The sequence below is a fragment of the Mustela lutreola genome, chromosome 5 (assembly GCF_030435805.1).
Source record: "Mustela lutreola isolate mMusLut2 chromosome 5, mMusLut2.pri, whole genome shotgun sequence".
In the NCBI taxonomy this organism is placed as follows: Eukaryota; Metazoa; Chordata; class Mammalia; order Carnivora; family Mustelidae; genus Mustela; species Mustela lutreola.
In genome coordinates, this window is record NC_081294.1 from 141,989,007 (window position 1) to 142,011,696 (window position 22,690).

The 22,690-nt window shown below is 37.2% G+C and overlaps 1 protein-coding gene and 1 long non-coding RNA gene across 6 annotated transcripts in view; both read right to left on the bottom strand.

The window, feature by feature from the left end:
* The window catches only part of LOC131832578 (protein FAM170A-like), a 204,746-nt gene that overhangs the window by 32,726 nt on the left and 149,330 nt on the right, over positions 1–22,690 (bottom strand). The window lies entirely within an intron of this gene.
* The window catches only part of LOC131832582 (uncharacterized), a 47,807-nt gene that overhangs the window by 12,139 nt on the left and 12,978 nt on the right, over positions 1–22,690 (bottom strand). The window contains exon 1 of one of the 2 annotated variants that reach the window (XR_009354113.1): positions 1,643–3,492. The exons of the other annotated variant lie outside the window; for it this stretch is intronic. This is a non-coding gene — a long non-coding RNA (uncharacterized LOC131832582). Of the gene's footprint in view, positions 1–1,642; positions 3,493–22,690 lie in introns of those variants that run through there. 2 annotated transcript variants of the gene reach the window in all.

Below are 22,690 nucleotides of genomic sequence, written 5' to 3' on the forward strand. Positions count from 1 at the left end.
ACTGTAACTTTTGCCAACTCTATTTCATTTTGTAAAAATCCAGTTCATATATATAGACAACTCTTAAAAAGTTTCTGGCATGAGGAGTTACAAACAGTCCTATATTTGAATCTCAGCTGTGTCACTCTGGGGAAGTCAATTAAGCTGTCTGAGCTTCATGTATTAAGTGTGGAAACAAAGACATACCTTGACATATTTTAAGAATTAGAGAGAATGCATAGCATAGTTTTTAAGCACAATTCCACACAAGTGGAATTCAATTTTTGCAAGTCTTCATTGTTGTGATGGTTGTTTTTAATGTTTATTAATATGTAAAAGAATGAAAACTTCAAGAAGCTACTCTGGTGCTAATTTTAGAGTCTGTTCAAAATATTTTGGGAGTATGCTATAGACAGGGCAATGTGTTAAAGGCTAGGAGAGATACAAAAAAAAAAAAGGGTTGTTGGGGGGACAGGCTTCTTTATTATCTGTTGTAAATGTGAGATTGAAAAGCAAAAAGATGACTTAGCTAGGGAAAAAAAAAGGGTTATTTGGTTATCACTTCTGTGATTGAATAAAAAGGAGAGTTCTGTGCATTCTGGATGTTTCAGCAGGCGTGAGAGAAGCAGCAGTCTTTCTCAGGGCTTCTTTTTGATCATAGAAGATGTGGTACAATGAGAAATAGATACCTGGTCTTTCTCCCTAGTTCCTGACACAGAGCTCTCAAATCCTACATAATTTCCTAAGTCACAGGAGCACCTAATCTAAGACAACCCTCAGTGGGACCCTAGATGGCTTTGGGATAGGGCCTGGTCACCAGAAAGACCAAAGCCTGGTCTGAGGCTTTCAGTCCTATCTCTCAGTCTCTGGAGAAGGGAGAGAGAGAGGGGAGGTTTAGTTGGCACCTATGGTCCCTGGTTTAATTCATCATGTCTATGTAGTGCAAACTCCAGAACATACACTACATGACCAGGTTTGCAGAGTTTCCAGGTTAGTCAACATATGGAAGGGCTGGCAGGGTGCAACCCTCCCTTCCCATACACCTTGCCCTATACATCTCTTCCATCTGACTTTCTGAGTTGTATCCTTTATAATAAATCAGTAATAGCTTGATAATTCTTTAGAATATCAGTAATAATAAATAAAGGGCTTTCCTGAGATCTGTTAACTGTTCTAGCACATATCAAACCTGAGGCAGGGTGACAAGAACTCCCAATCTTGGGGGAGGAGTCAAGATGGCAGAGAAGTAGCAGGAAATCAGCTAGATAGCTTATCTAAAGATTGCAAACACCCACAAATCCAAAGGGAGATCAAAGAGAAGAAGAACAGCAATTCTAGAAACAGAAAATCAACCACTTTCTGAAAGGTAGGACTGGTGGAGAAGTCAATCCAAAGCGAGGTGAAGATAGACCGCGGAGGGAAGGGCCAGCTCCCGGCAAGCAGCGGAGCAACGGAGCACAAAATCAGGAAGTCTGTTCCGCTGAGGGACATCACTCCACAGGCTAAACCGGGGTGAAGACCATGCAGGGTCAGCAAGGCCTCAGGTCCCGCAAGGCCACAGAAGGACCGGGGGTGTCTGAGTGTTGCAGAGCTTGCAGGTATTAGAACCGAGAAGCTGGTTACAGAGACAGAGCCGAGGAGTGAGCTCTCAGCTCAGGGTTACCTTGAAACGGTCGCAGGCTTGGTGAGCTCTGAGTGCGGCCAGAAGCCAGGGAGATGGGAGTAATTGGGCGCTATTCTCTGAAGGTGCATTGAAGAGTGGGGCCCTGAGCACTCAGCTCCTCTGGGCTGGAGACTGGGAGGCCGCCATTTCCATTCCCATCCTCTGGAACTCTTCAGAAAGCATTCAGGGAACAAAAGCTCCTGAAAGCAAACCCAAGCAGATTACTCAGCCCGGCCCCTGGTAAGGGCTGTGCAATTCTGCCTCGGGAAAAGACACATGAGAATCACTACAACAGGCCCCTCATCTAAAAGATCAACAAGAAATCCAGGCAGGACCAAGTTCACCTACCAAGGAGTGCAGTTTCAATACAAGGAGAACAGCGGAATTCCAGAGGAGGAGAAAGCAAAGCACGGAACTCATGATTCTTTAGTCTTGCAGTTAATTTAAATTTTTTTTTCTTTTTCAATTTTTTTTTTCTCCTTCTAAATTTTTTTTAACTTTTAACCTTTTCTTTTTTAACGTTTTTCAAATGGTTTATCATATATATATATATATATATATATATATATATAAATATATATATTTCTTTTTTTATTTTTCTTTATTCATTTTCTTTTTTTAATTGTTTCTTTGTTTTTTTTTTTTTTTTTCTGAACCTCTTTTTATCCCTTTTCTCCCACCAAGGATTTGGGATCTCTTATGATTTGGTTAAAGCATATTTTTCTGGGGACTTTCCCACCCTTTTAGTATTTTACTTGCACCTTCATATACTCTTATCTGGACAAAATGACGAGGCAGAAAAATGAACCACAAAAAAAAGAACAAGAGGCAGTACCGAAGGATAGGGACCTAATCAATACAGATATTGGTAATATGTCAGATCTAGAGTTCAGAATGATGATTCTCAAGGTTCTAGCCGGGCTCGAAAAAGGTATGGGAGATAGTAGAGAAACCCTCTTGGGAGATATAAAAGCCCTTTCTGGAGAAATAAAAGAACTAAAATCTAACCAAGCTGAAATCAAAAAGGCTACTAATGAGTGCAATAAAAAATGGAGGCTCTCATTGATAGCATAAATGAGGCAGAAGAAAGAATTCGTGATATAGAAGACCAAATGACAGAGAATTAAGAAGCTGAGCAAAAGAGGGACAAACAGCTACTGGACTATGAAGGGAGAATTTGAGATAAGTGACACCATAAGACAAAACAACATTAGAATAATTGGGATTCCAGAAGAAGAAGATGGAGAGAGGGGAGCAGAAGGTATACTAGAGAGAATTATTGGGGAGAATTTCCCAATTATTGCAAAGGGAACAAGCATCAAAATCCAGGAGGCACAGAGAACGCCCCTCAAAATCAATACGAATAGGTCCACACCCCTTCACCTAATAGTAAAATTTACAAGTCTTAGTGACAAAGAGAAAATCCTGAAAGCAGCCCAGGAAAAGAAGTCTGTAACATACAATGGTAAAAATATTAGATTGGCAGCAAACTTATCCACAGAGACCTGGCAGGCCAGAAAGAGCTGGCATGATATATTCAGAGCACTAAATGAGAAAAACATGCAGCCAAGAATACTATATCCAGCTAGGCTATCACTGAAAATAGAAGGAGAGATAAAAAGCTTCCAGGACAAACAATAACTGAAAGAATTTGCAAACGCCAAACCAGCTCTACAGGAAATACTGAAAGGGGGCCTCTAAGCAAAGAGAGAGCCTAAAAGTAGTAGATCAGAAAGGAACAGAGACCATATACAGTAACAGTCATTTTACAGGCAATACAATGGCACTAAATTCATATCTCTCAATAGTTACCCTGAATGTTAATGGGGTAAATGCCCCAATCAAAAGACACAGGGTATCAGAATGGATAAAAAAACAAAACCCATCTATATGTTGCCTCCAAAAAATACTTTTTAGACCCGAAGACACCTCCAGATTTAAAGTGAGGGGGTGGAAAAGAATTTACCATGCTAATGGACATCAGAAGAAAGCAGGAGTGCAATCCTTACATCAGATCAATTAGATTTTAAGCCAAACAGTATAATAAGAGATGAGAAAGGACACTATATCATACTCTTCTTGTCCAACAAGAAGATCTAACAATTTTAAATATCTATGCCTCCAACGTGGGAGCAGCCAACTATATAAACCAATTAATAACAAAATCAAAGAAACACATCAACAATAATACAATAACAGTAGGGAACTTTAACACTCCCCTCACTGAAATGGACAGATCATCCAAGCAAAAGATCAACAAGGAAATAAAGGTCTTAAATGACACACTGGTCCAGGTGGACATCACAGATACATTCAGAACATTTCATCCCAAAGCAACAGAATACACATTCTTCTCTAGTGCACATGGAACATTCACCAGAATAGATCACATCCTGGGTCCTAAATCAGGTCTCAACTGGTATCAAAAGATTGAGATCATTCCCTGCATATTTTCAGAACACATTGCTCTGAAGCTAGAACTCAACCACCAGAGGAAGTATGGAAAGAACTCCAATACATGGAGACTAAACAGCACCCTTTTAAAGAATGAATGGGTCAACCAGGAAACTAAAGAAGAATTGAAAAAATTCATGGAAACAAATGATAATGAAAACACAACAGTTCAAAATCTGTGGGACACAGCAAAGGCAGTCCTGAGAGGAAAATATATAGCGGTACAAACATTTCAAAGAAACAAGAAAGGTCTCAAGAAAACAACCTAACCCTTAACCTAAAGAAGCTGGAGAAAGAACAAGAAAGAAACCCTAAACCCAGCAGGAGAAGAGAAATCATAAAGATCAGAGCAGAAATCAATGAAATAGAAACCAAAAAAACAATAGAACAAATCAATGAAACTAGGAGCTGGTGCTTTGAAACAATTAATAAGATTGATAACCCCCTGGCCAGACATCAAAAAGAAAAGAGAAAGGACCCAAACAAATAAAATCATGAATGAAAGAGGAGAGATCACAACTAACACCAAAGAAATAAAACAATTATAAGAACATATTGTGAGCAACTCTACGCCAACAAACTTGACAATCTGGAAGAAATGGATACATACCTAGAGACATATAAACTACCACAACTGAACCAGGAAGAAACAGAAAACCTGAACAGACCAATAACCAGTAAGGAGATTGAAACAGTCATCAAAAATCTCTAAACAAACAAAAGCCCAGGGCCAGATGGCTTCCCCAGGGGAATTCTACCAAACACTTAAAGAACTAATTCCTAGTATCCTGAAATTATTCCAAAAATTAGAAATGGAAGGAAAACTTCTTCTTCTTTTTTTTTTTTTTTAAAGATTTTTTTTTAATTTATTTGACAGAACACAAGTAGGCAGAGAGGCAGGCAGAGAGAGAGGAGGAAGCAGGCTCCCTGCTGAGCAGAGAGCCCGATGCGGGACTCGATCCCAGGACACTGAGATCATGACCTGAGCCGAAGGCAGCGGCTTAACCCACTGAGCCACCCAGGCGCCCGGAAGGAAAACTTCTAAACTCCTTTTATGAGGCTAGCATCACCTTGAACCCAAAACCAGACAAGGATCCCATCAATAAAAAAAACTACAGACCAATATCCTTGATGAATACAGATGCGAAAATTCTCACCAAAATACTAGCCAATAGGATTCAACAGTACATTAAAAGGATTATTCACCACGACCAAGTGGGATTTATTCCAGGACTGCAAGTTCGGTTCAACATCCACATATCAATCCATGTGATACAATACATTAATAAAAGAAAGAATAAGAACCATATGATGCTCTCAATAGATGCTGAAAAAGCATTTGACAAAGTACAGCATCCCTTCCTGATCAAAACTATTCAAAGTATAGGGATAGAGGGCACATACCTCAATATTATCAAGGCCATCTACGAATAACCCACCGCAAATACCATTCTCAATGGGGAAAAACTGAAAGCTTTTCCGTTAAGGTCAGGAACACGGCAGGGATGTCCATTATCACCACTGCTATTAAACATAGTTCTAAAAGTTCTAGCCTCAGCAATCAAACAACAAAAGGAAATTAAAGGCATCCAAATCGGCAAAGAAGAAGTCAAACTATCACTCTTCACAGATGATATGATACTATATGTGGAAAACCGAAAAAACTCCACTCCAAAACTGCTAGAACTTGTACAGGAATTCAGTACAGTGTCAGGATATAAAATCAATGCACAGAAATCAGTTGCATTTCTCTACACGAACAACAAGACAGAAGAAAGGGAACTTAAGGAGTCAATCCCATTTACAATTGCACCCAAAACAATAAGATACCTAGGAATAAACCTAACCAAAGAGGCAAAGAATCTATACTCAGAAAACTATAAAGTACTCATGAAAGAAATTGAGGAAGACACAAAGAAATGGAAAAATGTTCCATGCTCCTGGATTGGAAGAATAAATATTGTAAAAATGTCTATGCTACCTAAAGCAATCTATACATTTAATGTATTCCTATCAAAGTACCATCCATCTTTTTCAAAGAAATGGAACGAATAATCCTAAAATTTATATGGAACCAGAAAAGCCCTCGAATAGCCAAAGGAATATAGAAAAAGAAAGCCAACGTTGGTGGCATCACAATTCCGGACTTCAAGCTCTATTACAAAGCTGTCATCCTCCAGACAGCATGGTAATGGCACAAAAACAGATACATAGATCAATGGAACAGAATAGAGAGCCCAGAAATAGACCCTCAACTCTATGCTCATCTGATCTTTGACAAAGCGGGAAAGAATGTCCAATGGAAAAAAGACAGCCTCTTCAATAAATGGTGTTGGGAAAATTCAACAGCCACGTGCAGAGAAATGAAATTGGACCATTTACTTACATCACACATGAAAATAGACTCAAAATGGATGAAGGACCTCAATGTGCGAAAGGAATCCATCAAAATCCTTGAGGAGAACACAGGCAGCAATCTCTTCGACCTTAGCCTCAGCAACATGCTCCTAGGAACATCGCCAAAGGCAAGGGAAGCAAGGGCAAAAATGAACTATTGGGATTTCATCAAGATCAAAAGCTTTTGCACAGCAAAGGAATCAGTTAACAAAACCAAAAGACAACTGTCAGAATGGGAGAAGATATTTGCAAACGACATATCAGATAAGGGGCTAGTGTCCAAAATCTATAAAGAACTTAGCAAACTCAACACCCAAAGAACAAATAATCCAATCAAGAAATGGGCAGAGGACATGAACAGACATTTCTGCAAAGAAGACATCCAGATGGCCAACAGACACATGAAAACGTGCTCCATATCACTCGGCATCAGGGAAATACAAATCAAAACCACAATGAGATATCACCTCACACCAGTCAGAATGGCTAAAATCAACAAGTCAGGAAATGACAGATGCTGGCGAGAATGTGGAGAAAGGGAACCCTCCTACACTGTTAGTGGGAATGCAAGCTGGTGCAACCACTCTGGAAAGCAGCCTCGAGGTTCCTCAAAATGTTGAAAATAGAACTGCCCTATGACCCAGCAATGGTACTACTTGGTATTTACCCTAAAGATACAAACATAGTGGTCCGAAGGGGCACGTGCACCCGAATGTTTATAGCAGCAATGTCTACAATAGCCAAACTATGGAAAGAACCTAGATGTCCATCAACAGATGAATGGATAAAGAAGATGTGGTATATATACACAATGCAATACTATGCAGCTATCAAAAGAAATGAAATCTTGCCATTTGTGATGATGTTGATGGAAATAGAGGGTATCATGTTTAGCGAAATAAGTCAATTGTAGAAAGACAACTAACATATGATCTCCCTGATATGAGGAAGTAGAGATGCAACATTGGGGGTTAAAAGGGTAGGAGAAGAATAAATGAAACAATATGGGATTGGGAGGGAGACAAACCATAAGTGACTCTTAATCTCACAAACAAACTGAAGATTGCTGGGGGGAGGGGGTTTGGGAGAAGGGGGTGGGATTATGGACATTGGGGAGGGTATGTGCTATGGTGCGTGCTGTGAAGTGTGTAAACCTGGCGATTCACAGACCTGTACCCCTGGGGATAAAAATATATTATATGGCTATAAAAAATAAATGAATAAATAATAAAATTTAAAATTAAAAAAAGAAAAAGAACTCCCAATCTCTAGCCACGTGACCAGGAGCACAGGTAGAAATTTGGGACTTGCAATTTGTATCTGATGTGAGAGTGGTCTTGTGGGACTGAGCTCTTATTCTGTGGGATCGGCATTAACTCTAGATAGTTAATATCAGAATTGAACTGTAGGACACCCTGTTCATGTCCAGGCAATTAAGAGCACTCATTGGTATGGGGAAAAACCTCCACATATTTGGCGTCAGAAGTTTTAAAGAGAAAGGAATTAGAAACAGTGTGTAAAAATAAACAAACCAACAAAATAAAACAAACTTGCTGCAGTTATTCCAACTAATTCCTATTCTTTTAAAAGAAATGGAATGCTAGGTAAATAGGATTCCAAACCAATTTGATAAACAGGATACAAAATGGTATGTGTTTTTTTTTTTAATTGACTTGGTCATGAAATTTTAATGGTGCTTTGAATTCCCAAGGGGTTAGGAGTAGGGTAAGATGCTATCCACGTGTTATCTAGACGTTATTAACAATAGGATAAATTAAAATTGGAACAGGTATGATGAAAAACAGCTAATGGTTAGTTCAAGGAAGAGTTAAAATCTTATCTAAGGTTTTATATATTTTTTTTATTTTTCCTGATATGTTTGTATACGAAGAATCCATCATTAATCATTACACCAGCTTATATTTTATACTGAAATCGTAATGAGCGACAACTCAAGTTAGAACCACTGAGTGCCTAAGATAGTCAGATTTTCCAATGAGCCCAAAAGCACCAATTTTAAAATAAAATGGACAAATGTCAGAAGGGCATATAAGGAATAGTAATAAGAATAGAATTGTCTGCAAAAGAAACGTTTGCCTAATAATGGCTTAAAAAGTTTTATTTTAATTCAGTGATAGAAAAATAATAGATTTTAATTATACTTAGTATTATTGAGTCTAAAGATAGAGATAAAAATCTTGAAAGGTGCTCTTTTACAATTATGTGGAAACATACGGTTTCAAGAAAATAGAGACTAAACTTTTGATATTTCTTGATATATGCAACCATTTCATATTTATCTAATTAACACATAAAACATGACAGAAGACTAAAATCCCACAGTCTACACTCCCATTAACTAAACTCTCATACATTCTATTAAATATATAAACCGCAAATTCTGACCTGGCCATAAATAAAAGATTGTATAATCACTTTCTAAGGAATTGTCAAACTAATGAAGAAAAACAAAATGAAAGAAATAGACCTAATACTAATGTTTGCTTTCCAAAATGGTAAGCCAATAACTATTTTATTAACTTGTAATTAACACAAAGATCATGCATACACTCATTTAAAGAGCCAAACTATAAATAATAGAAAGCCCATTTGTGTGGGTGCCTTGGAAAAATATTTTTTGGCCATTTACATATTTTGTACCAAAAAAGTTCTTAGTCACAGTTTCTAATACAAAGGCAAAATGATTCTTTACATGGCATGAGACGATCCCTAGGAAATGTGACATATAAAGAGAATCAGGTTTTAAAAGCTTAACTCCTGTTTTAAAAGCTTTTTATTAGAACAGACATAAACAGTACTGGACATAAGCAGTACCAGAAAGAAATAGTTTCTTTTATTAGGTTAACATAAGGCCACAAATTCATCATTGGACAGTGTGTTCGTGTCATTCCTTCACTCAGTGTGTGCTATGATTTTCTGTTAATCCCTATTCTTTCCTCTCTTTCTCTCTTCTTCCTGATTTCAAGTGTTCTTTTGCAAACACTCAACTGCTATTTCTAGTAAAAATTCTGTAGTTCATAACTTTTATAAAAAACATTCCCCCTCCAAAGGACAATGAAGGAAATGAAAATAAAAAGAGAAAAAAGTGAGTATGTAACTAACAGTCTCATAGTTAAACAGTACCTAAAGTACCATCAAGATCATAGTTCTTGAGGAAGCTGAAAATTAAGAAGGAAAACCATTCTAAATATAAAAATAAAACCTAACAAAGAAGTTTGTTTAATTTATCAATTAAAGTAACTAACAGCTTTGAAGAAGTAATTAAGAACAAAAATCTTCTGTATAATGAAAATAAAAATTGCATATGGAAACCAATTGTTCTAGAAGATTATATAAGGGAAACAAAACTGCACTTTTAAGAATTAATGAACACCTAAGATTTTTTTTGGTACAAAATATGTAAATGGCCAAAAAATATTTTTCCAAGGCACCCACACAAATGGGCTTTCTATTATTTATAGTTTGGCTCTTTCAATGAGTGTATGCATGTTCTTTGTGTTAATTACAACAAGTTAATAAAATAGTTATTGGCTTACCATTTTGGAAAGCAAACATCAAGTATTATGTCAGCAGCAAGGATACTAATTTTGACGATGACAATGGGGTAGCTTTTTGTTTGTTTGTTTCAACCAAGAGAGAATTAATTTGCTAATTGAGAGCACTACATTATAAGGTGTTCTTTTTCTAGAAACTTATTTCCATTTCACTCTTCCGATACTCAAGAGAGTACACAAAACATATCTGGTGACCCAGTTCTTAGTTCACTTCGAAAGATTCCTTAGTCAGAAGTCTCTAACTTCCCACAGGCTCAGAACAAAAGAAGTGATGAGATCATCAAATCTGTATTAGAGAAAAATTTGAGACTATAAACTTTATACCCCACAGAGCTAGCAATAATTGCAACAGAGAGGTGGGGAAAATATTAGGAATCATGAAAAAAGTAATTCCTAATAGTTGAGTTCTCACTAATCACTGTCAGGAAGCCAGTGCTGATTAAAAGTGTTCAGAGGGCCATCAGAACCTGGCAGGCCAGAGGGCACTGATTTTCAATTCACAGCAGTATCATGTGAGCGTTTCATTTGAAAAATGCATGACCCAGTCCTGAAGGAATATTTTACATATTTATTAGCCTTGAACTCAACCCAGCCTTACCCGCCCCCCCCCCCCCCGGTCAAAAACCCCCATGATTTTAGGACATCTTTCTCAAGAAAATGTATTATCCTTTTTGTGTGACAATAAAGAAATCAACACGCTAGGTACATTGTACTTGGAGTATATTGAAATTGGAAATGGTGGTTAAGTCAAAAATATGTAATTAACCCTAGGTTCAATCCATATACTGCAAAAAATGATAATGTACTAAAGAAGGGCTATTCAAATCACAAATAGGAAAAATGATTAGGTGTAGCTCTCAATGAGACCTCGGGCATTATTTAACTCAGAGCATCATTGACAATGTTTTAAAGCTCATGGAAAGACTCTAAGAAATTAAATTAGCCATTAGTAAACCAATGAATAAACCACCATGTAGATAGATTATACAGTGAGATATAAGAAGGTAACATTCATTTGAGAATTAGCACTTAGTGACAAATGATTTTTTTTTTTGCATTTTTAAAATTCAAAATAGAACCCAAAGTACCAATCCCAAACATCATATCTTTAATTAAAACTTGGAAATTCAACACAAATAGTTACCACTGGAACTAAGTTAACATTCATTCAATTTTCAGCAGATCATGTAGCTGAACATTCGCTATCCTATACCTTACCTTCTTCCTCTGTAAAATGGATAAAAGAATACATAACAAATAAGGTTGCAATGGGGATTAAGTGAGCGAATATATGCAAAGTAATTATATCAGTACCAAGTAAAAACTGAAATAATAGTACATACCATTACTCCAATTTAAAAGAATAAAAACAACTCTGCCAATACTATACACTGGCTAGACTTGATTACTTTTCATACATTTTCCTTAACCCTCTAGCATCCTTGAAAAATTCATTATCCCTGCTTTATAAAAAACAGGCACAGACAGATCCAAATAGTTTAGAGAATTAGTAAGTAGAGAAATTCAGATTAAAATGAATGTTTGGGGCGCCTGGATGGCTCAGTGGGTTAAGCCTCTGCCTTTGGCTCAGGTCATGATCTCAGGGTCCTGGGATCAAGCCCCTTATAGGGGGTCTCTGCTCAGCAGGGAGCCTGCTTTCCCCTCTCTCTACCTGCTTCTCTGCATGCTTGTGATTTCTGTCTGTCAAACAAATAAAATCTTTAAAATAAATAAATAAATAAAATAAAATGAATGACCACAAAACCCACTTAGCTTCAACTACACCAGTGGTTCCCAAACTTCATGTAATAAAAAGCTTGGAAAGCCTGTCAAAAATAGTTGCTGGATGTGATCAACAGAGGTTCTGATTGAGACTAAGGGGATAGCCATGAATTTGCATTTATAACCAGCTTACACGTGATGCTGGTGCCCCTATTCGAAGGACCACATTTTGACTAAACCATACCATACAGTCTCTCTGAAAATTCAGGATAAATTGGTGGTAATTGCACCCCTCTTAGAAGGCCCTTTTTAAAAACCTGTAGATGGATATGTAGAAAGGCTAGATAATGCATCTGTATTCAATTTCATCATTTAAAAATCCAGGCTGAAGACTGGTTATAGGGCAAAATGTATTTCCCTTTATTAAATGGAGTTCTGAATTCCCTCCCTTCAAAAACAAAAACAAAAACACTTCAAAAGAATCATGGTTTCTTAAATTCCCAAGTAAGCCAAATATCAGAATTTTCAGAGAAATCTCTGAACGGAATGATTTTATGAGCTATATAGTTATAACTGAAGAATTGATAAAGTATACAAATGAGCATGATATTCATGTTAGAATGCTACTGTCTACTGCTCTAGATAGATAGCACACTCAACACCTGTAATGATTTCAAATGGTACTTGGTAAGGATTTTGCACTAACTGTTAATTGATTCCTGTGCAGGCACTGTTATATGGATGAAGATTTCAATTACCCTAATTTAAATACTTGGAGAAAAGTATTCAACAAACTTGCTGAGTAGAAGATATTATCTTTAAAAAAAAATACGTATCTAAATATATCTTTGGTCAAAGAACCACTGGGAGGACCAATGAAGAGAAAGTATGCAATTAATTAAATAAACAATGGTTCTTTCTGTGAAATCTGAGACAGGTCATCATGCATCACTCCTGCCCACCTGAACTCTTTTGGTGATGGGAAACTCATCAGGCTGTGTATTTTACTTCTATTTATTAGAAAGTTTTCTCATTTATTCTATGTACTTTGTCTGGGGTCCATGCAAACTCCTTCCCCAATGTAGCCTGGAGCTGATCTACAAGGCTGAAATCCTAAGCAAACATTTGCAAACCATTGGTAAGCACATCTGCCATCAACTCAGCAACTCAAAACAGGTCCACAACCATTGATTTACACCATGAATTCTGCCCTCTTGCAAAAACTCATTCCGCCTACTTGTGCCATTGGGAATTTTATAGCCTAAAAATTTGGTACCTCTTCAGTATATCAACCTTCTCATTACTTTGAAAGCAGCCATCTTCTCCTCCCCCAACTGACTGGTCTTCTCTTTCACACATTTAACTTTTTTTTTTTTTTTTAAGATTTTATTTATTTATTTGACAGAGATCATAAGCAGGCAGAGAGAGAGAGGAGGAAGCAGGCTCCCTGCTGAGCAGAGAGCCCGATGCGGGGTTTGATCCCAGGATGCTGGGAGCTGAAGGCAGAGGCTTTAACCCACTGAGCCACCCAGGCACCCCTCACACATTTGACTTTTCCAGTTGTCTCACCATTCCAGTTTGATGTGCTTTCCAGACACTTGAATTTTCCTCTTCTCCAGGATCACTAAATATATACTTTGAGGTATCTTAGTAATCACAATATTTTTATGTAACTGAATTTATGTAATTAATTTTTTCTCAATGTAAATCATACCCAGTATAAACTAAAATGCAGCTTATTCTCCCACTAGTATTTATAATAAGTGAAGATAGCACTACCATATGGTTTCACCTACATGTGAAATAGATAGCATGGAGGACATTAGGAGAGGGGAGGGAAAATGAAGGGGGGGCAGATCTCAGAGGGGGAGAGGATCCATGAGAGACTATGGAATCTGGGAAACAAACAGAGAGTTTTAGAGGGGAGGACTGTCTGGGGATGGGTTAGCCCAGTGATGGCTATTAAGGAGGGCATGTATTACATGGAGCACTGGATGTGTTACACAAAAACAATGAATCATGTAACAGTACATCAAAAACTAATGGTGCAAAAATAAAAAAAAACAATGATGTACTCTATGGTGACTAACATAACATAATAAAATTAAATTAAGTAAGACAAAATAAAAGGTAAAATTTTGTGTATTCCCTAACATTAGCACTGCTTTCTTTGGCCTAATGCTTAATTTCATGGCAGAGGTGGGAGGGAAGTCTTTCAACCATTCCAAAAATATTTTGCATTTTTCACGTGCTCTGTGTCAATGTACTTAAATGCACTTCAAAATTAGTAATACACCCACAAAAAATAGAAGAGTATACATTAATTGATACACACAGGAGTCTTCATGCTTAATCTAATTACGCATTCTATTGTTCTTGATGGCAAAAAATTTAAAAACCTTTCCTTCTAACTTGAAAGAACTTTCCAGACAACCTGCAGCAGCAATTTTTAAATCATCTTACTTCTAACCTACACATTGTGCTATGAGGTTAAGTACAAAAGACACAAAGAAAACAAAAATATAGGAGGGCCCAGGGATGATATTGATGATATTGATTGTAAGAACAGACACAAATAAAGGGAAAAAGGACTCTGAGAACAGAGAGGATAGAAAATACCCAAGTGAACTACAAATTGTCCTGTTTTTAGGGATAGTGATTATAGCCCACGGCCATTTGGGGAATTATCTGTAAGACATTTATTATTTCTAATGTTATTTAAAGGCACTAAAAGTTGGTCTGACAAAACAAACAAACAAACAAATAAATAAATAAAAACATATTTAGGTTAACAATCAATAAGGATTACCCATGAATTTCCCAGCTTATTCATCTATTGCTCACTTGGCTAAGGCTCAAAGGAACCCCAAATACAAGTGAATTTTAATGAGGAAAATGAAAGAGCACAACAGTAAACGTTTGATGATGGATCAAACTGAGAATTTTGCTCTGGATTTGACACCTTTGTAAGATCCATAATAACACTAATCATAATTTTACTAAATATAACACATTTACTGAGGACTCATACTGTAACAATGTGTTTAGTATAGAAAGTCAATTACCTCATTTACAACTTGGAGCTATTAGTTAGGTCAGGGGTTGCCAAACTGGATCCTAGGGCCAAATCTGACCTACCCTCTGTTTTTGTAAAAAAAAAAAAAAAAAGAAAAAAGGAAAAGAAAAAAAAGTCATATTGGAATGCAGTCATATTCATTTACATATAGCATCTCTGACTGCTTTCACCCTACAAAGGCAGAGTCGGGTAGTTGTATCAGATCATGTATTCAGCAAAGCCTAAAATATTTGTTTATTTAGCCTGTTACAGGAAAAGTCTGCCAACTCCTGAAGGAGATGCTATCAATTTTACTTTTATTTTCAGTTGAAAAAAACTAAGGTATCCAGTCTATTGCGGTTGACCGGATTATGTTCTATGATTGTCCTTGACTGACAATAAACAGTTCATGGTTCAAGTTACAAGCATATACCAAAATGACCTTCTCAATGAGAAAGAAGATGTGTAGCTCTTCCTTTATGCCCCACATCCTGCAGCCAACAGTGAAGTCACAATATGTGAATTTTAGAAAGCTTAAATTAATGGATGAAATTTGGATTTTGAAACATATTAATTCAATCTGACAAACGGGAAAAATAAAGGGGACAGAGTACATTTATCTTACATATCTGCTCCTCAGAAAGTTCTTACCTGACAGCCTTCTCTGAAGAACTATGGCAATAAATTCTCAGCCCCTGTCTCTGCATCACCCTGGTTATTTAATTAATAGCACTTCCCACAAATATTAGCTGTCCAGTTTGTCAACTTATTGTGTATCTTCTCCAATTTAGATGTAAGTTTCATGAGAACAAGGATTGTATCTGTCTTGTCCATTATGGTATCTCCAATGCCTAGTACTGTTAGTGCTCAAGAATACTTGAAGAATGATAGGCAGAGAAAGAGATGGGGGAAGGATAAGAAAAGAGAATAAGTCATATTCTCAATAGATAAAGACTGGGATAAAAACTTTTGGGGCAAAGGAAAAAAATGAACATAGCAAAGAAAATGCTTGCTTTGCTCTTCTATTGTTTATTGCTATAGAGTAGATAATAGAATAGATAATGGAATAGATGATAGAAAGAAAGAAAATAAGGTATCCTCAAAGAAAGACTACAGAAGGAATAATTTGTGAGCAGTATCATTCCTCTACATATCGATCAATTTCTTTCACCTAAATGAGTCATTTACAAGCAAATTCTTGCATAAAACTATCTTACGATGTAGGGGAAAACAAGAAATAGGGTTCTAAACCTATAATTCCTGAATATTAGAATTTTAAGGGACAAATTTCCATTAAGAGCTAACTAAAATTCAACTACTAAATAGGGTTTTGGTCTAAAACTGAGCAAGAGTAAAATGGTTCAGTGAGTCATGAAATTTTATGAAACTGGTAAAAATACTCTATCTAAATAGTAGTCCTTGAATCCAAAATGATGCTATCTTGTTTTCAGAAATAATCCAGTTATCTTTGGACATCATCAAAAGTTGCAAGTTGCATGTTTGGCAACTTCTACATAGAAATGTATTGAGAAATTTTTTAAGTGTTTTGAGATTAGAGTCTATGTATGCTACCCCCTGATGTCCTACCACTAACACGGTGCTAAGAATGTCCATCCATGGGGTGCCTGGGTGGCTCAGTGGGTTAAAGCCTCTGCCTGCGGCTCAGGTCATGAACCCAGGGTCCTGCATCAGACTCTCTGCTCAGCAGGGAGTTTGCCTCCCCTCTCTCTCTGACTGCCTCTCTGCCTACTTGTGATCTCTGTCTAATAAATAAATAAAATCTTTAAAAAAGACATCTGATTTAAAAAAAAGGATGTCCATCCATTCAGCAAATAAACGGGTAAGTATTTCTCAGTACTACTACTCTGTAGCCCATGCTGTCACACATTGGAAGGCATGCCTCCTTCTAGGGTATCCCACTCTCATGGGGAAGGCCGGTAAGCAAACATGCTATTTCTTCAATGCAAGAACCATACAGATATAATCTCAGAGTGCTAAGAGAGGAAGAACTAAATAAACAAGGCTGTGAATGAAGATCACACAACCCACAACAAGCAAAGTCTATTCAATTTGCTACAGCAAGGGGTCAGCCACCATTACTCATGTTTGGCAGAGTCTCAAAGGCAGGCAGACCGAATAGCTTTCTAGTGGAGAAGAAGGGAAGGCTCAGGTACGCCATTACTGGAGGCTACTGGCATGGGGCAGTTGTAGAAGGGCTAACTATGTGATTGGCTAGGAGTTATATATTTGGCTTTCTCCAGTTGCCCCTAAGAAGCAAGGGCAAAAATAAGGAAAGCCGTCAGTTACTGGTCACCTGTACTGACTACTGCTATGCTGACTCTGTGGATCATTTTTATTTTTATATATGGTGTAGCCTTTGCTATTCGTGTACTCAATCACTCAAATTCATATTGATGGTGACAAAGAATTTAATTAACAAGTTGCACTCCCATTCCAAACAATTTGTACCCCAATTTCCTTCTTCTCTTACAAAGTGAATGTATCTTACATTTTTAAGGCTTCATATAAAAAGAGTCATTTGTTAGTGAAAGCTTGTTTGATTTCCAGAAAGACGAGAGTTATAATACAGAAAGATCAGTGTTACTGCAGAGAAAATTGTAAATCAATAGAGTAGACAATTCAGAAGCTTATAATAAAATTATTTTTTAACCTAAATGAACCTGACACCTCAACTCATAATAGTTATACTAGCATATTAAATGATAACATTTTAAATTTAAAAAGATGTTTATATCTCATTGTGGTTTTGATTTGTATTTCCCTGATGCCGAGTGATATGGAGCACTTTTTCATGTGTCTGTTGGCCATCTGGATGTCTTCTTTGCAGAAATGTCTGTTCATATCCTCTGCCCATTTCTTGATTGGATTGTTCTTTGGGTGTTGAGTTTGCTAAGTTCTTTATAGATTCTGGACACTAGTCCTTTATCTGATATGTTGTTTGCAAATATCTTCTCCCATTCTGTTAGTTATCAATGAGATATCACCTCACACCAGTCAGAATGGCTAAAATCAACAAGTCAGGAATTGACAGATGCTGGCGAGGATGCGGAGAAAGGGGAACCTCCTCCACTGTTGGTGGGAATGCAAGCTGGTGCAGCCACTCTGGAAAACAGCATGGAGGTTCCTCAAAATGTGGAAAATAGAACTGCCCTATGACCCAGCAATTGCACTATTGGGTATTTACCCTAAAGATACAAACGTAGTGATCCAAAGGGGCACGTGCACCCGAATGTTTATAGCAGCAATGTCCACAATAGCCAAACTATGGAAAGAACCTAGATGTCCATCAACAGATGAATGGATCAAGAAGATGTGGTATATATACACAATGGAATACTATGCAGCCATCAAAAGAAATGAAATCTTGCCATTTGCGACAACATGGATGGAACTAGAGCGTATCATGCTTAGCGAAACAAGTCAAGCAGAGAAAGACAACTATCATATGATCTCCCTGATATGAGGAAGTGGTGATGCAACATGGGGGCTTAAGTGGGTAGGAGAAGAATAAATGAAACAAGATGGGATTGGGAGGGAGACAAACCATTAGTGACTCTTAATCTCACAAAACAAACTGAGGGTTGATGGGGGGAGGGGGTTTGGGAGAAGGGGGTGGGATTATGGACATTGGGGAGGGTATGCGCTTTGGTGAGTGCTGTGAAGTGTGTAAACCTGGTGATTCACAGACCTGTACCCCTGGGGATAAAAATATATGTTTATAAAAAAAATAAAAAATTAAAAAAAAAAAGATGTTTATAGTTAACAAAGTAGGATGCTCCACCATCATCTAACAGTCATAGTCTCATATATCCCCCTTGTTCCTATAATTTCCTTCTGGAAAACCTTCTGTTTTAGGTGCACAAATCTACATTTGTTTTTTATCTTCATTTATCTTAATTCTCAAAGAAACAAGGATTTACAAGAAGAAGAAGAAGAAGAAGAAGAAGAAGAAGAAGAAGAAGAAGAAGAAGAGGAGGAGGAGGAGGAGGAGGAGCACAACAAAAGCCTTGTCAACTACCTAAAAACTATACAAGTGAGCCCATACAAGTGACAAAAATAACACTCAAATATACTCATAGTGTGCCTTTATGCATGTGTCTTCCTCACCACATATATTTTCTTTCTACTGCTCGTGTTTTAAAATGTAAAACACAATTTAATATAAATTTAATGGATCATATTCAATACAGTTTCCCAATTTTATTTATGAATCGTGCCAGTTTTTGCTGTCTTGCCTCAAATAGACTCCAGGAAATGTGTGACTTGCCACAGCTCAAGAACTTAAGTAAAAGCAAATGTGGTCTCTGATGCAAAGTCATACACTTCTCAAGTTATTATAAATTCAGAAGAAAATGATTAGTTCTGCTATTGAACAAAATATACCAGCTCATATTCAATGATCTGGGTTTCTCTATGGAATCACTTTAGGATTGCTATAGCGGGGGCTCTTAGCACTGACTATGTCATAACTACAAATCTTCATCTACCTCTAATTATCTCATATCTTCATAGTTCTCCAAAACAAGGATTGTTAACTTCAAGTTCACACATATCCTTGAAGGAGTCCATAAACCCTGAAATTTTATAGGAGGGCATATTATTTTCTTACTTGGAGAAAGGATGCCCATCTATAATTAGATTTAATAATGTATCAGTGACATCCAGTTGGTTGAGATATTGGGATATATCTAAATCATAAAGAAGCTTATCACATAAACAAAAAGTTTTGGGATTTATACTAGATAACCAACCTATTAAAAAAATGGCTTTAGGGGTTTTTGAGGATGTCACTAAGAGGTCTCCTCATACATCTGGTGGTGACATTTCTTCTATCTCTGTACATTTCTTTAAGATTTAGAGACACTGGTCATTTCAAATAATATTCTATTACCATACTGAATGTTAAATTTACCAAAATATTTTCTCTTTAGTGTTAACATAATTTTACATTTATCTTATGTTTTAATTTGATATTTTTCAATTTTAAACAAAGTCATAGATTATTTTCATCTATTTATTCTTCCATTCTTTTACTCTTATCATTAGTACAAAGGCAGGGTTCTTTGTTTCCAACAACAGAATCCCTTCTAAGAAGAAATAGATTTATTAAGGGTATTAGGTAGTTTAAAGAATTTCTATCTCAGTCAAGGAACCAAATTTGGATGCTAGACAGAAGGAAAACTGCAATCAGAACAGAAATTCATTATTTTATAGTGAAAACACTACTATGGTTTTGCTAACCACTTAATATGCAATGGATCAAATATCTGAGAATTACAACAAACTTGAACCAGATTTTCAGCCACGTGCTCTTCCAGACCTACTCTCAGCCCTTTTCCACTTTGCTCTCTGTCTCAAGAGGCTGGTCTACCAAATTCCATTAACAAGCCAATGACCCATATGGATTCTTCCTGGATGGACCAGAGCAGATACCAGAAGACTGGAGAGAAAAAGAGCGAGTTTATGACATTTATTCATTTGGGTCCCTCCCTCTTCAAGTATGTTGCCTCAGGATGGCTGTTTTCCTCTATGCAACTTGCACTGCACAATTCTTTCTCCCTCTCTACTCCAGTAGAATATCCATTTTTCATTCTCTTGGGATAGGGTTAGAGGCATCCCTACTGCTGCTAGACCATGGTTTATTTTTTTTTTTAATATTTTATTTATTTGACAGAGAGAGATCACAAGTAGGCGGAGGGGGTGTGGTGCAGGTTCCCTGCTGAGCAGAGAGCCCAATGTGGGGCTCAATCCCAGGAACCTGAGATCATGACCCAAGCTGAAGGCAGAGGCTTAACCCACTGAGCCACCCAGGCGCCCCATAGACCATGGTTCTTGCTGCATTCACTAATATCTCCAGAATACTATAACAGACCTTTACCAATGATGCCTTTATAAATAGACAGAGTGTCCTTTGTTTATCAAAACTTACGAAAACAATATTTGTATTTTTGTTATCAAAGACCTATTTTATAGCTACTCCAGAAAAATTAGAATCCTCCCCTATAGGATGCTCTATTCCTGCACTCAGCTATACATAACGTGATTTTACTTCCAAATTCCAAATCTCAGCTATAAGTCTGCCTGGGAAATCTCAGATAATATGAAGAATATTAGATGCAAAGAGTTCTGGACCTTTAGTTTTATCTTTTAAGCCTCCACAACTTAAGGGAGTACACCAGAAGGGAATAGAGTGGATATTGCATGAGCCAGCATACCATTATCTACTTCAAAGACTGATATTTACACATAAAAATTTATGAAAAGTTGACCAGCTATGAAGTGAGTCACAGTGTTTTCTACAACATTTGTCAGTATATACTTTGCCTATATTGCTTTATGCAAATATTTAGATTAGTAATCAATGAGAACAACTCAATAATAACCCAGGACATGCAAGTATTACCAATAGTATATAAAGCTTAAAAGGTCAGGTAAATATTTGCTCTGTTATTTGTAATCAGAATATATTTTTCATATTTGCAATAAATACAGTTGAAGTTTATTCTACCAAATACATCCTCAAGGATGTAGATATGACACAAGTCCCATTTCCCTTGCAAATTTCAGGGGTGCTGAAAATATTAAACAGTGGAAAGTAGACTGTGATAAAAAAGCATATGTCCAGGATGTGGCAGATTTTTAAAATGGCCACAATCCTTCATTGGAAGAGTAAGCATCTATTTCCCCAGCCCTAAATATGGATGAGCTTTGTGAATTGCTTTGGCCAATAGGATATAAGCAAACTGTGGCACAAGCAAAGATTTGAAAACTGCTCACACACCGGGACTTGCCTATTTGCCACTCCTGGGATCTCCTGCCACCATCATCATGTGAATAAACCTTGGAAAGCCTGCTAAATAACAAGAGACAAGTGACCCAGTCATACCATCTGTTCAAGTAACTCCAGCCAATCACCAGACAAGTGTGTGAGGCCATCATGGATAAGCTAGCCCACAACCAACCTGCCAACTAACAGCAGATACATGAGCTACTAGACCAAGTGAGATAAGCCAAGCCCACCTGGATCAAAAGAGCCACCACAAAGCCCAGCCCAAATTGCAGACCCACCGAAATATAAACTGAAAAAGAAACTAAATAAAAATTTTAGAAGGCTAGTTTTTCAAACCACTAAGTTTTGTGGGATTTTTTTTAACACAAACAAGCTAACTGATATATAAAAAGATACCTAGGAGGGGTGTGCTGCTGTTGACTAACCTAAAAATATATAGCATTGGCTATAGGACTGTGCAGAAAAGTGAAGCTGGAAAAGCAGTGAGGAAACTTGCAAAGGCTGACTTGTGCTACATAGGGGGAAAGCAAGTGGCAAAACTGTCACCTGCAGTAATACAGAAGACAAAGAATTTACCTGATAAGCTGTGGACATGACAAGATGGCTTCTGACCCCAATGTTGCACCAGGGTAAGGTGAGGGAAGAAAGAGTGATGCTAAAAATAAACTGTTATCAGACAGATTTTGTTTTTTTCAGACAGAATTTTTTTTAAAGATTTTTATTTATTTGACAGAGAGAGAGAGAGAGCGCGCGCACAAGTAGGTAGAGAGATAGGCAGAGAGAGAGGGGGGAAGCAGGCTCCCCGCCAAGCAGACACCCCGATGTGGGACTTGATCCCAGGACCCTGAGATCATGACCTGAGCTAAAGGCAGAGGCTTAACTCACTGAGCCACCCAGGTACCCCCAGACGGAATTTAAAAGGAAAATAAAGGGGTAGGACAAGTTGGGTTGGAAAACCAAATTGCTTCTCATTTCCAGTATCTCCAACTAGCAAATTATTTTCTTTTTATTCTTTCTTTTTCTCTTTCTTTTGT